General features: G+C 30.7%; 2 protein-coding genes across 2 annotated transcripts in view; both read left to right on the top strand.

The window, feature by feature from the left end:
* The window catches only part of LOC147066446 (uncharacterized), a 594,497-nt gene that overhangs the window by 544,547 nt on the left and 35,309 nt on the right, over positions 1-14,641 (top strand). The gene's annotated exons all lie outside the window — the stretch shown is intronic.
* Positions 1-14,641, top strand: part of LOC147066447 (uncharacterized) — a 1,147,709-nt gene that overhangs the window by 1,106,794 nt on the left and 26,274 nt on the right. The gene's annotated exons all lie outside the window — the stretch shown is intronic.

Here is a 14,641-nt window from a genome sequence, read left to right as displayed (position 1 = left end):
AATTTATAATATTATAATATGTGAAAATACTAAAATATATTACAATCATTGGGCAGAGTCAAATTAGTTCTGAATGAGGGACTTCTATAGATATTTTCATTAATCACTGAGTATGACTTTTACTACCTTACTTAGTTAGTTCCTACATGTGACTATTTAGTGTCTCGGCCTTAGTTACCACCATGTAATGATTGCATTTTGTGAACACAGTCTTTACATTTTTTATGATAACATTTTCATATATCAGTGCTATGACTCGATAGTTAAAACATCTTACTAGAGTAAAAATGCTTCAATATATGACTGACGTTAAAAAAAGACATGTTTACTTCCTAGGTACATAGTAATTGTATAATAGATCTTTTTTGATTCTCATAACGTAGCAAAATTCAACATATCGATATATGTTTCATTATTAACTTTTTTTAATTCTCTAGTACCATAAAAATATATATTTTACAACGTTTTTCTTAGCTCGTATTCTTATTTGTCCGGTTATTCTTTGTCCAGTACAAATCTTGCAATCAATTTTTAACTAACTTCCCGACAAGCTAGACATTTGAAACTTTTAGAATATATCAGAACAGGATGCCAATGCATTTTTTAAATACTTTTAGCCATCTTTAAGTAGAATTGAATTCATTTTCATTTAATTCTGTTTTGTATAAAAAGTTATTTCGATACCATTATTGGTTGCTAGGGGGTCCTAGCAACTAAATTATTAAATAATATATACGTGCGTTACTATGAAAATCATTATGAAATGACATTTCATTATTCAGTATTTCTATCAAGTACAATTTTTTTTGATCGTTTAAGCTAGTCAAGTCAAGTTTATATGATTCAACAGAAAATTTAAAAACGTTGTACATAAAAAGTTCTTTTTATCTTGTAATTATTTCAATTAAATTACAAATGTTTATCACATTTTATTATATTATGATCCAAAAAAAAACAAACCTACAAGACGCCACGGGGCCAATTGTATTAGTCCCTACTTACTAGTGTAGCAGTACTGTAGTAGTAACAGTAAAACGAATAACCACATAAATATCCATTTCCCAGACCATAAAATAAAATCAAACCCGATATGAAAAACCCAATGGCGAAGAATGGAGGTAGGCTGTTAAGATCCGATATAAATAATGCAAACAAAGTGCGACAAAGTTTAGTGTATACTATTTATGTCGAATTCTAACCGCCTACCTCCACCTTTCTCCACTGACCCGTACCTAACACATTGTAGGATGATGACTAAGATGTAAATTAGTCATAAAGAAATATCTATAATGTGAGAGAAGAACGAGATCGTCAAAGAAACATATTAAGTAAGTCGTATTTTAAAAACTATTTATATAACAATATGTGTGTTTTAGTTTTTTAAGATAACAACCCTAACACGAGGCACAGTATCACAGTGAGAGGAAGCCTAAAAAGATTTGCAGGCGCTATAAAGGAGGATTTGTAAGGTGCTACAGTAAAAGAGAAACATTACAGCAACGAGATTGAAAAAAAGCGAGTGGAAATGAAAAATAGGTGTAAGGAGATGTGAAAACACCTATCATAAATCATAAATAACAGCTAGTCCTGTACTGAGGTGGTGGTGCGATGACTCTGACTAAAATAGGAAGGGGTGTGTTTAGGTTTTACATTTTGAACATTTTTTTTTTAAATAAAGTCACATCGTATTAATTAAAATAAAACACAATAATTTATGTATTATTTCCACCGCTTGGTTGAAAAATAATCGAAACCGGTTTTGTACATATACAAACTATTGAATATAATATGAACAATAATTATTAACTTCACTGTTCAAAAATGTATCAATTTAATGTACTTATATATTATTAGAGACTTTCACGGTTTTTTTTATCGTAATTACTTAAAAGGCTTCCACGCGGATGTTCTACCTCCTTCATTCCTCGACGTTTTATGCTCATTGCCAGGCCATTATTAAGAGATAATGTGTTGATAAACGTCAATGAATGCAAACGCCGCTCTAAGTAATGTGTCAAAATGGGTAGAATTTGCTTAGCTTCTCTGAAAACATTACTATAATCATATTACATAGACTTATATGCTTATATGGTTTGTGGGTTAATGGTTTTTTTGTTAATGACTATTAATTGCGTTATAATATAATAATATTTATTGTATGCAGCTTAAGTAGGTACCTAAATATAATTATAACTATGACAAAAAGTTATTTAATTAAAAAGGACATTTACGATGTACCTACTACCTACGTTGACTGGGGATAAACATTTAGAGTGTTAAAATGGCATGATTTGACTGATTTATCATCTCAGGTGAGCGTCAAGTGACGACAATATGTAATCATCGTCCTCTTTCACTTATCGATGGTTTTCTCTTTACCTGCAGCTATTCCTAGATACCGTTTGTATAACCTTTTCGAAAACGGCTCACCGGTAGAACATTCAGCTAAAGATATTATGTTAAAACTAATCACATTTTTACATAATCATAATGCAACTAGATCTGAATATTATTAAATATACAATTTAAACTAAGACTACAAGAATTCGGTTCCGGCCTAATCCCTAACACTAAAATTTAAACTCTATCTAAGTCTTACGTCAAACTTAGTTTCAAAGAAAATACGTAATATGATAGTAATAAATCATAATGGTGTCCGTAAAATTTACAGGATAAAGTAAAGTTATAAGATTTCAGTAACATAGGTACATAATATAAAGATAGGTGGCATTTACAGCTACGACATAGTATTTATTTATATAGACCGGTGGTTCCTAAACTGAAGATGCTGCTCCCTTAACTCTCTTAAAGCTCCTTCCAGGTTATGCGAAAAGCTTCAGCGTGTATTTGAAAAAAAATACTAATATTTATAAAATATTACGACTATTTATTTTCTTAAAAAAAAAAAAAAACTGCGTAGTTATGTTAAACAATACCTACCATAATAAGTTTATTGTTGTGAATTTATCACTTCACAGTTTCTTAATTTTTTATATATTATAATATATAGTAAAACAAATTTATTAGGCAGTCGTTAGTGTCAATATTATGTTTGGGGTCCGTGTTTAGTAAAAACAAAATCAAGCACTGGACACAGTATAATATTAATGTGCGGTTAATAATATAGTGCAAACCCTTATTTCTATTATGAATTTTTATTCTCTCACCAAACATAAGTGCAGTGTTCTCAGATAGTTGCAGATTTACATTTTCAGAAAAAGAGGAAGAGGGTAACTTCATCTTCGACTTTACCATTTTTTTTCATTTTAAATTACATAATATATTGAAGAGAAACACTTTTTTTAAAAACATGTTATGTTATATTATAATATATTACATATATTAAAAAGTTGCATACGGCATAATTTTATTCTTCCTCTACATTAATATTTCAAAAAAATTGCTCGCATTTACATGGTTTTAGGTTTTTGTTTATTATTTAGTACCTTCTGTCCAGTTTATCATTTTTTTCTGTAAATATAGTAATTCTGAATTAAGAATAAAGTAATTTGAAGTGTTACTTTATTAATTTTAATAAAAATGTCATAGTGCAGTGAATAAGGCACAGATCTTTTATCCGGGGGCACATTATATTTATGTAATTTTATCAAAGCCTGAGTGTTTAATGTATGTAATTGTTACACTTATATTACCAAATACACTACACTCGCAATCATATTATGGAGTAGGTAATTGCATTCTGAAATTTGACATGCCCTCTAAAATCAGGTATACTTACTAATGCTAATTTCATTGTGGTTTATGTGCATGTTCTATAAATAGGATGACGTTGTTTTTTCTAGTATACCTACATATTTATTAATAGACACATAATCCGCTGTTAACTCTAAATATATAAATAATCGACTTACCAACTTTTGGCTGAAACCCCACAATTTATGTATATATATAATTTTTTACTTATTACTATTAAAAGAAAAAAAATGGAAAATAAAGCTTACCTATTGCTTATTTATTTCAAATGACAAAACATCATGAAACATTGATTTTATTCTAAATTTAGGGGCTGGGATAATAAAAAAGTTTGAAAAGCATGATATAGACTATTGCTACGACATAAAATTTCGCTACGCCTCTACGGGAACGCTTTCTACGGCACGAGGTGAGGCAATAAACTTAAGAAAACTTTGCAAATGACTACACGCTGTTGCTTCCAAGTTAAAAGTTAAGCGAGAAAGCTTCTTCTCTACTTAACTAAGCACAAGTTTTCACTCACAAAGAAAGTCTTGAATACCTAATGTGACGCACGATGGAAGGAATCTTTTGATGTCTGTCAGGTCTCTACTCGTGTGGGGGTATATTAGCTACCTGCTGTCATATTCAAATATCGCAGGCATTGCGGTCCATCGATTAAATTGCGATGAGGGATAAATCAATTTACAGTTCCTAAGTCAAATTTTCAAAAATAAGTTATTATAGTTAACCAATTTTTCAATACATACTATTTTTGAGTTTCTATCATAAAAAAATATGATAGATTTTTTCAACTATGTAAATATATAAAAATCAAAAATAATATTTTTCTTATTAAGTATCATTGTAGAATCTGTATTACATATTTTTTTTTATAAATTCGTGTAATGCATATACCTACGTTTAAAATGTACATGTATTTGATACCAAAAACCGCGATTAAGAGGAACGGAAAAAAAGGTTCATTTATATAGTTAATTTTGCATATAAACAGTAATCTAATTTTATCTTTCTCAATCTCAATCTTTATCTCTCTACAAAAATTATTAATTATTATATTTGAATATGTAGACATAAGTAATTCCACAAATCTGATCTTCGATCATCTACCGAGAAAATTCTTTCATGACATCTATTTCTGTCGGTTTTACGATAATTAAAAATATACCAATGTTTAAGTAATTTTTAACATGTTCTTTTTATACATGATTTTTTTCCACCGTCCAAATACCGTGGCATTCATATTTTAAAAGTTCTTTTGAGTGCATGTGTGGTGATTGTAATACTGTCCTACTATATAAAAAGTGTTTTTGGTTTTAGCAAAATGAGAACCCAAGTTTTAAACTACTTTTCTCCTATATTATATAAAATTATTGTATTGTTTTGACATAACCCCCAAATAAACACTGTCATTTTTCACATTATGTCAAAACAATCCAATAATTTTACATAGACTTTATACCTTTGTCATTTTGTATAAAAAAGGCTAAAAAACACAAAAACCTATATTTGACATGTTTTCTTGATTTCACTGATACATAAAATTAACTTAAATATAAATAAGTATATAGTAGAAGAACGTAATAGAAGAATACGTACACATATTTAAAGGATTTATTTTAATTAAATGAATAATAAATGAGTAATATTAATTTTAGTAATCTGTGTGCCTTTTTGAGTGTTCCTCATAAATTTAATCGGTCTCCATTGGATTAATCTATATCGAAATACCGTTTTCTGTAAAATCCAAAATGACGAAATCGAATAACGAATGATAAACATCCCTCGTTAAAAATCTGTTGTTTCGCTAAAAATCAAACATAGTAATTTACATACACATTTATTCATTTTGTATAACATTTGATATGGTATTTTTTGTACCTATTAATCGACACAATATTACCTATTTCAAATAGTTGAATTATTAACTGACTCATTAGCCCCTACCAGGTGTACTGCCATGTTTCAGTTTCGTATCGTCTACTCTTTATTATATGGAGGAAGTCTTTGTGATTTGGTTGTAGGCAAAGGCTATACGCTTGTTATATTGTAAACATTTTGTGAGTGATCTGTTTATCCTTCAGCATGTAGCATCAATGAATGTGAAAAGTTCAAACATTTTTGTTGCCTAATAAATACTGTCTACTTTTCTACTTAGGAAAATAGGAAAAAAGACGAGCGGCCAATTTGGTTTTCTTTCGTTTTCACAAAAGAACTCTTCATGAAAATTTTTGAAAGTTTCTAGTAAGTACACTTTTTTGATGTGTGGCTATTAATTACATTGGAAAGTAACCAGCTACAGTACAACAGAAACATATAATAGTAAACTCTATTTTATTCAATTGAATAATACACAAGAATTAAAAATATAGGAGACTTTATTAAATATAGGTAAACATTTTGGGTCTAGGATGATTTGGCGCTGGGACAACTGGACGCCACGCAATTCAAAAATAAATAGACGTTAGGTATTTATATGTACTTTAAAAAAATATTTAATATTATTAATAATATTTAAATTTTTATATTATGATTTGTCCGTGAGAATTAAATATGCACAGGTAAATAATGATTTAATCGTGCATATGTTTAAGTTCCAACGAAAAAAGAGTTTTTTATTTTTATTAAGCCTTAGGCATGGTAATTCTCAATCCGCAATAAAAACAAACATTGTGTTAAGAGTAAAATGAATTAAAACTACTAAGTAATAGATAGAACCTGATTAAAATTCATCGTCTAAGTTCTGTTTACGCGTCTACAACAGTGCGACGTCCAATTGTCCTGGCGTCCAGTTGTCCCATTCCCAACATTTTTAGACATTAGATAATATAGAAAAATAATACAAATATTAGAACCAAACGGGACATGGACCCACAACAATCGCAATCCGGTGGCTGTTGAGGTAACAAACACCTCAGCAGTTTATTCCAAATAGTTTATAACTCTATAATATCCTTTTGTAATTGTTGTCGGTCCAAAATAACTCTGATAACTTTTAAATCAATTCTGTATACAAGGAGGTTATCTAAACATAATACTTAGGTATCAACTGATGCACATGTACAATACAACCAACAACACATTTTTATTTGAACACTTTGACATTTGGTTAAACTAAAAAAATATATCACCAAACCGGAATTATGTATACGACATGTCTCTATTCATTGTATTATTTTTTATCTCGTTTGTTTCATGTATATTGTAATATATTATATAATACATATACAAATGTGCATGTTACAAAAGTACATTGGCATTGCATTTTGTTGAAAATATTTCACATACGGCATAATAATAAACTTTACTTTCGATGGCTTGTGGGCATGTAAGACGGCAACTATAACTTGAGGTAAGGTGTGATGAGTATTTAGTAGAGATTGAGATGAGTAGCCGCAACTCAAGTTATTATTGTTATTATTTGTCTCGCCCTTTATAATTAGCGCGGCTGCGTAAGTAGCGTCAAAATTAAAGTTGAAAAACATTACTATTCTTACAAACGTTAAAAAATATAGATACGGGGCAAATGCACAACTAAATGGAGGTCTCATACTTGTAAGTGTTGTAATAGAAATAATTTACATGCCCTCTATTTGCACGTTTTGAAGTTCCCGTATGGTAAAGATTGACCGCTGGTAGTAGTTGTCACCGTATCCAGGGGACACCAGCGTGCACCATACCTCTGACCGTCCCACCCAAAGAAGATACTTATGCTATCCGCATGAGAGATGAACCTAGCCTCTGAGGGTCTCGAAGATTGGGTAAAGCCAGCAGAGCATCTCCCACCAGGAGCCAGTCTCAGGTACCGTACATGGGAAGCCCTAAACAGACTGAGAATCATGGTAGGGCGAACTCTAGACAACATGGTGAAGTGGGGGTTTTTTGATGACCAAACCTGCGAGTGCAGTGAAATGCAAAGCATGGAGCACCTTTTTTCATGCAAGGCTTGCCCAGTAAACTGTAATTTTGACGAGATCATACAAGCTGAGAAAATGGTGTTGCGCCTTCACTAACTTCTGGAGCGACACACTATTATATAGGTATTAAAGACCCGATACGACGAAGTTATGCCTTCTATAGTTTTAGTGTAAAATCTTTGGTTTAATACTAAAACTACCGTTAAAGAGATAAAACAGTTTATAAATAATTACAAGGTGAAAAGAACTTTTTATATACTTACAACGTTTTAAAATTTTCTGTTCAATTATTATGCTCAATATGCTAAAACTTGTACTTGATATGAAGTAAATAAATAACAAACAAATAATAAATACTGAAATGTCATTTTGATTTCCATAGTAACGCACGTATATATTAATAATTTAGTTGCTAGGACCACCCACTTAGCAACCAATAATAGTGGATATGATTATGGATTTCTTCCGAAATAACTTTTCATACAAAACAGAATTAACTGAAAATGAATTCAATTCTACTTAAAGATGGCTAAAAGTATTAAAAGAATGCATTGGCACTGTGTTCTGATATATTCTAAAAGTGTCAAATGTCTAGCTAGTCGGGAAGTTAGTTAAAAATCGATTGTAACATTTGTACTGGATAAACAACCACCGGACAAATAAGAATATGAGCTAATAAAAACGTTGTAAAATAATCGTGAATGTATGATATTTAGTAGTAGGTATAGCCAAAGCTTTCCAGCATCTAGCCAAAGTTTCAGAGTACTTTGCAAATGAAATTCAATAAATAACAGTTTATTACTGAGTACGATTTTAATAAATATTCTATTATAGTTATTAGGGTAGCAGAAAGTGTAGGAGGTGGTAAGTACAAATAGATGACTGCCTCCGTTTTGTTTCGTCTCTGCGCGCCAGCCATTCGCATTGTCGGAGATTGCTAATAACGGGCGAGAAATTGCGAGAAATTTTCACACCACTTTGCCCAATTTATCACGCTGATTTATTGTTTCACTCGTCGTTTTTCCACTTCTTTTTCCCGCCACCCCGGGCTTTTCTTTGTTGCGGTGTTTCCATTTTCCACCGCCTCCCGCCACGCCACCGCGCGCGAACCTTCGCTAACTCATTGCGCGGTGTAGCTTGTTGGGAGGAAAATTTATGCGAGGCTTTTATTTCGCCAGTGAATCTACGTATTAAATCTACTGTAGTTTGAAGGTGTGTATTTAGTTTTAATTCCACATGAAAACACTAAAAAATAAATATTTATCTCAAGTACAATAAAAACAGTTCAAAAATTAAAAAAAATATAAAATACTAACACGTATTTTTAACGTTGAAAAGGATTACAAATTTAAAATTTTGAAGCCTGAAATACACACGGATTTTCTGCGAAGTTCTAATTTCCAAAACATTATTCAAAATATGACATACCTACAGATGAATAAAACAAATAATGAAAACCGCGATGTTGTTTATCTCTTAATGCATTGAAACGTCTATTAATTAAATTATTTTGAATACTATATTTACCCGTTGAAAATAATCAATTTGATGCTGCTGGAAAATCGACGAGAATTTGGCGACATTTTTGATAAAATTGTGTTAATTTAAATTTTTAGATATTTTCAATTTGACCTATATTTATAAAAGGGAATAAATCGTTTGAATACCTACAAAAGTTAGAATGATGGAATAAAGGTTAAATAAAATAATAGAAAAACATTGCAAAGCATGATTTATTTTACGAGATAGTTATTGAAGACATTCTGACCATTTGGGTGATTTCATTTATATGTATTCGTAGATATTATGCTTATTATCAGTTGTTATACACAAATGAAGATATTTTCCTTGGCAGTGATTTTGTTAATATTATATATTATAATATTTAATATATACATGATATATTCTTATTAACACTACAACAGGCCATAGAACCCAATGACAGTAGTGTATTACTATTTAGTAATAGAATAGAAACAACCACAAACACTCATATCACATACACTCACATAAATAATATTCTGACTTCACTGAGGGATGGAATTAGGCCCATACTAACTTTATAGGAAAACTTAAAACAATATTTACTATTATTTTACATTAAAAACATTCCAAAATTATAGATTAAATCATATTTCCTAACAAATAATAATATTTTTATATTATTTTTCGTTATTCGTATTCAGTGACTTTTATTTCGACATCACTTTGTTATATTATTAGGTTAGGTTAGGTTAGGTTAGGTTAGGTTACATGAAAAATTGAACTTATCTAATGGATAATAATAATATGTTCAATTACGTATGTCGATAATAATAGTGTGTCATAATTTTCCACTATAAAGTTCATAATAGCATTTTCAATATTCACTTAACAATGCACCTAACGAATAAATTGAATTAAACGAATAACATACTTTTAATGAGATTTGAACTGAAATTCTATTTTATTGCAGTTTTATATTTTTCAATTTGAATCACTTTAGTGACAAGATTTTGTATAGTACTTCAATGTGACTAATTCTTAAGCCTCCCAGGTTAACTTAGTTTAGAGGCACGCAGTGAAATTATATTTCTGCGATAGCTATAACATGTGTTTACTTCGGTAATAACTAGGTATTGCAATACTGATATTCCAGTATTTATCAATACTGAAATACCGGTTTTAAAAATCCAAAATACTGGATTTTTCAGTATTAAGAAAGCACACTCGTTTACGTTTTTGAAAATGAATTATAAATTATGTGCTGCTAAAATGCAAATAATTATATTGAGTGAATTCAACAGAGGTGAAAAAATAATAAAACAAATGAAATATATTTTTCAAATTATCATAATAATATTTCGAAATAGAAAACATCCGTGACAAATATGTTCAATTATTCGATGATTATTGATGACTGTACAAGCGTTGAATTTAAGATGCTTTTCCTGCAGCCGGACTTATTTGCACTTGATGAACTTTTGAGGGTTTTAGTTAAAATTATCAATATATTCAAATTATTTGTAAAAAATAACTAGTTCTACAATCATGATCAATACATATTTTAAATGTCAACATAATGAATGTAGGTGCCTATGTAGGTTTTTGATATAAAATAATATTTTAGTAGCTATATTTATTGATAAGCACCTACTTCTGTTTTTTCTAATGTTTAAGAAATACCGGTATTAATACCGGTATTGACATTTTCATTCGGTATTGCAATCCCTAGTAATAACCCTTAAATAAATATATCCTACTAAGGTTCGATAACCTCTAAACGCCATTAGAAAATGACAATCAATAAAATAAAAATAAAACCTTTAACAATGTGAAATCACATCAATCATAATAAATATTCATAATAATATTATATTAACGCATTACAGAAGCATATTTGTAGATTTTGATTGCAAAACTTTTCACGAATTCATATAATTTTACATCACAATGACACTTATATTATAAAACACCTGTTGAATGTATTATCAAGTCTCTACGCTCCTAAATAGTGAAATTCTTTCAATACAATGTGATCGTATTTCGTCATCGGATGGCTTTCAAAACACAATCGCAAAGGTTCTATGACCCATAACAGTAACTTTTGTTTAATTTCAAAACTGGTTATGCTGTGAATTATTTATTATATTATATTGAAAATTAAAAAGTAATAATTACTAGATAAAAAGAACTTTTTATATACCACGTTTTTAAATTTTCTGTTGAATCATATAAACTTGACAATTCTATGTATTAATAATTTGGGACAAATAAGGCAATTGTCAACAAATTATTTTTTTGCTATTTTGCAACAAACAAACAAATATAGAATACTGAAATGTCATTTTGATTTCTATAGTAACGCACGTATATATTATTAATTTAGTTGCTAGGACCACCCGTTTAGCAACCAATAATAGTGGATTGGATTACGGATTTTTTCCGACTTTTAACTTTTCATACAAAACAAAATTAACTGAAAATGAATTCTATTCCACTTAAAGATGGCTAAAAGTATTAAAAGAATGCATTGGCATCGTGTTCTGATATATTCTAAAAGTTTCAAATGTCTGGCTGGTCGGGGAGTTAGTTAAAAATCGATTGCAAGATTTGTACTGGATAAACTACCACCGGACAAACAAGAATACGAGCTAAGAAAAACGTGGTAAAATATAGATATAATGTTGACCAAAGCACACAGAATGTGATGAAGCGATGACGCGCGCATCATTTTTTCAGTAGTACGACCATTCAACCAAAATTCAGTGTAATCTAATACCACGTTTACACGTACATGGATTTACTGCTAACGAAATGCACCTGTAAGCACGTATTATCGTGCAAATTAGAATATTGCTTGCATGGATTCAAAAAATTTAGAAGCTTCTGAATTTTCACACGACAATTATTGGACTGTGCAATATGTGCGCCTGCGTTGTAGGATGATATTGGCAAATCTGACGGTAAAAAAAGAACTACACCACGTAGAGACTCATTTTGAGGTTAACCGATTTTCACGACCTGTCAAATAGTACCATACAATGACAACATCGCGTTTCACATACTCTTGAAAAATGAGATTGGCGAGACAGTCAACACTTTCACGTGTAAACAGTTATTATCGCGATAGCTTAAAATACACACTATTGATGCAAGTAAGTCCATGCATGTGTACAGATACTATAATTCTGCAGAAGCCACTAAGTATATCTATGTGGTAGGGGCGTTCGGGTTACTTATTTTACGCCGCAAATGGCTTAGTTAATCGACAAGTCCTCAACATAAATGTCGTTGATACTTTAAGAGATACTGGAAGCAAACATTTCACTACTTGACTACTGAGATGGGCAATGTAGGTATACTTACATACCATATCACACAATGCTGAGTACTGAAATTGTACAGGGCTAATGTGATTATTGTTACGGTTCAAATCTATCACATCGTTTTCTCTAATATAATATAGTTTTATTGGAAAACTATCCAACCACATGGAAATGTGGTATACTTTTATTATAAGTACTGTATACTACTTGTAATTCGTGGGCATTAGTAGCTTGTAATTATAAATATCAGAAAGCAGTGGCAAAAAGTAACTTTTGGAAGTAGGTAGACTATGGGGATCATAGTGCAAAAGTAGATAGGTATTTGTCAGAGTAGGTACTTATGATATCTATGAAAATTAATTTAATTCGAATTGTTAACAAACAAACAATAAGAGAATTTTATTTTTAAAAAATCTTAATTAAATATGATTTAACGGTGTGAAAACTTCAAAGGTCTAATTTTTTAATTATTTTCCTTAAGGGTTCAAACTCTAGTTTAATTTTGTGATTTGTAACAATAATTTTTTGGTAGATAATACGTTATTCTATAAAAAATATTATATATTTACGTACGGATTATTACAGCTTTTGAACGCATAAATATAACGCAGGGCATATGTAGGTAGATATATTATACTACGTCTCTGTTAGTCTGTTACTAAATTTATTTTTACTAAGGTAGGCTTCGCCCCTCTACAGTATCTTCTGATTTATTTTGTAAGGATTCTTTGAAAACACAATAATGGCGGGGAAACAGCTGATTCCAATGACAACCGTTCGATAAAGCATGTTTCGAAGCCCGATGCCCCACAACTACAATAATAATATGAAGTGAGCACATTCAAACAAATTTCTATGTCAATGTCACACAGATACCAAAACAAGACAACAATGGGCAGACAATGGCGGCATGACTGTACGGAGAATAATATGTTTTTATATGGTCGACGCATGCGCGATAAAGCGGGTCGGAGTGGCGCGGGTCAAGTACGCGTCGCGACGCTTTGCGGAAGTTCAATTTTATGTTTACCCTTTGTAATGCTTTTTGCATGCAGTCATTTCCAGAAATATATTTTTTTCATTTCTTTAATTGTGTCAACTGTATATTAAATAATAAAATAAAACACGTACATAAATAATTTGAAAATAACTCAGAATCATCGTGTCCGGAAAGTTGTAGGTACGTATGTAATTGACCGTAGGACACTTCTTCGTAAGCCGTTGTCCTTGAAGCATGTGTTCATCTAGCACAGTGGTTCTTAACCTTTTCGAAGTCACGGTGCACTTTTGATCACAAGAAAAAATTACGGTGCACCAAAATCAAACGGTCAGAAAACAATGAAAAATATGCGGACATAACTTTTATTACAAATTAGACAGATTACATAACTGCCAAAGAAATAAAAATATTAAATTAAAGATATATACATATTATAAGATGGAAAAACTGTAGCTAAAATTATCCCTAACAAAGTGGAATTTATTTGATGTTAAAATCAATTAGGTAATGTGATACCTGAGATTGTCGGATTTTGCAGATTTCAGAAATATTAGGTCGAATATTTAATGTAGGTCTAAATTCATAAGCTTCTCTGGGTTTTTTTGTTTTTATATCAGTTATTGTTGAAAAACCAAGCTCACACTAATATGATGTTGAAAACTGTTACAAGATTTTCAGTGCCCTCATGTAGAGAGCTGGATATTCGTCTTGGACAGAAATGCAAAATGCCTCCATAGCTCTTCTTCTCTTCTTCTTGGTACGAAAATTCACGATCACATTAGATCTTTCGTCGACTTTCACTATTTCGCGAAATTTTCTGCTTTTATCATATTTTCGCGGTGCACTAGCAACAAGCTAGCGGTGAACCGGATTGACCATTGGTCTCGCATTTAATCAAATGACGTATTGTTCATTGAACATTTCACCGTGGAGTATATTGAACGTATGTTACACTGTGTATGCGACGGTAGTTTGCAAACAGTAATGTTCCAATTATTAGATACTCGTAGCTACGTGCAGTGGATACAGTTAAGTATGTACGAGTACCTATTGGTAAACTGTAAATTATTCTATTGAAGTAAATATTGTTATATATTATATATATTGTATATCAGTTAACCTATAACATGGATGGCAAACCTATGGCATGCGTGCCACTAGTGGCATGCGAGATGATTTTGCATAGCACGCAGATGTTATGT

Source organism: Rhyacophila brunnea, unplaced genomic scaffold (assembly GCF_057557595.1).
Source record: "Rhyacophila brunnea isolate RB1 unplaced genomic scaffold, BYU_Rbru_1.0 scaffold_5, whole genome shotgun sequence".
NCBI classification, from domain to species: domain Eukaryota; kingdom Metazoa; phylum Arthropoda; class Insecta; order Trichoptera; family Rhyacophilidae; genus Rhyacophila; species Rhyacophila brunnea.
Note: the sequence above shows the minus strand (reverse complement) of the source record. Positions and strands in the feature narration are given on the sequence as shown.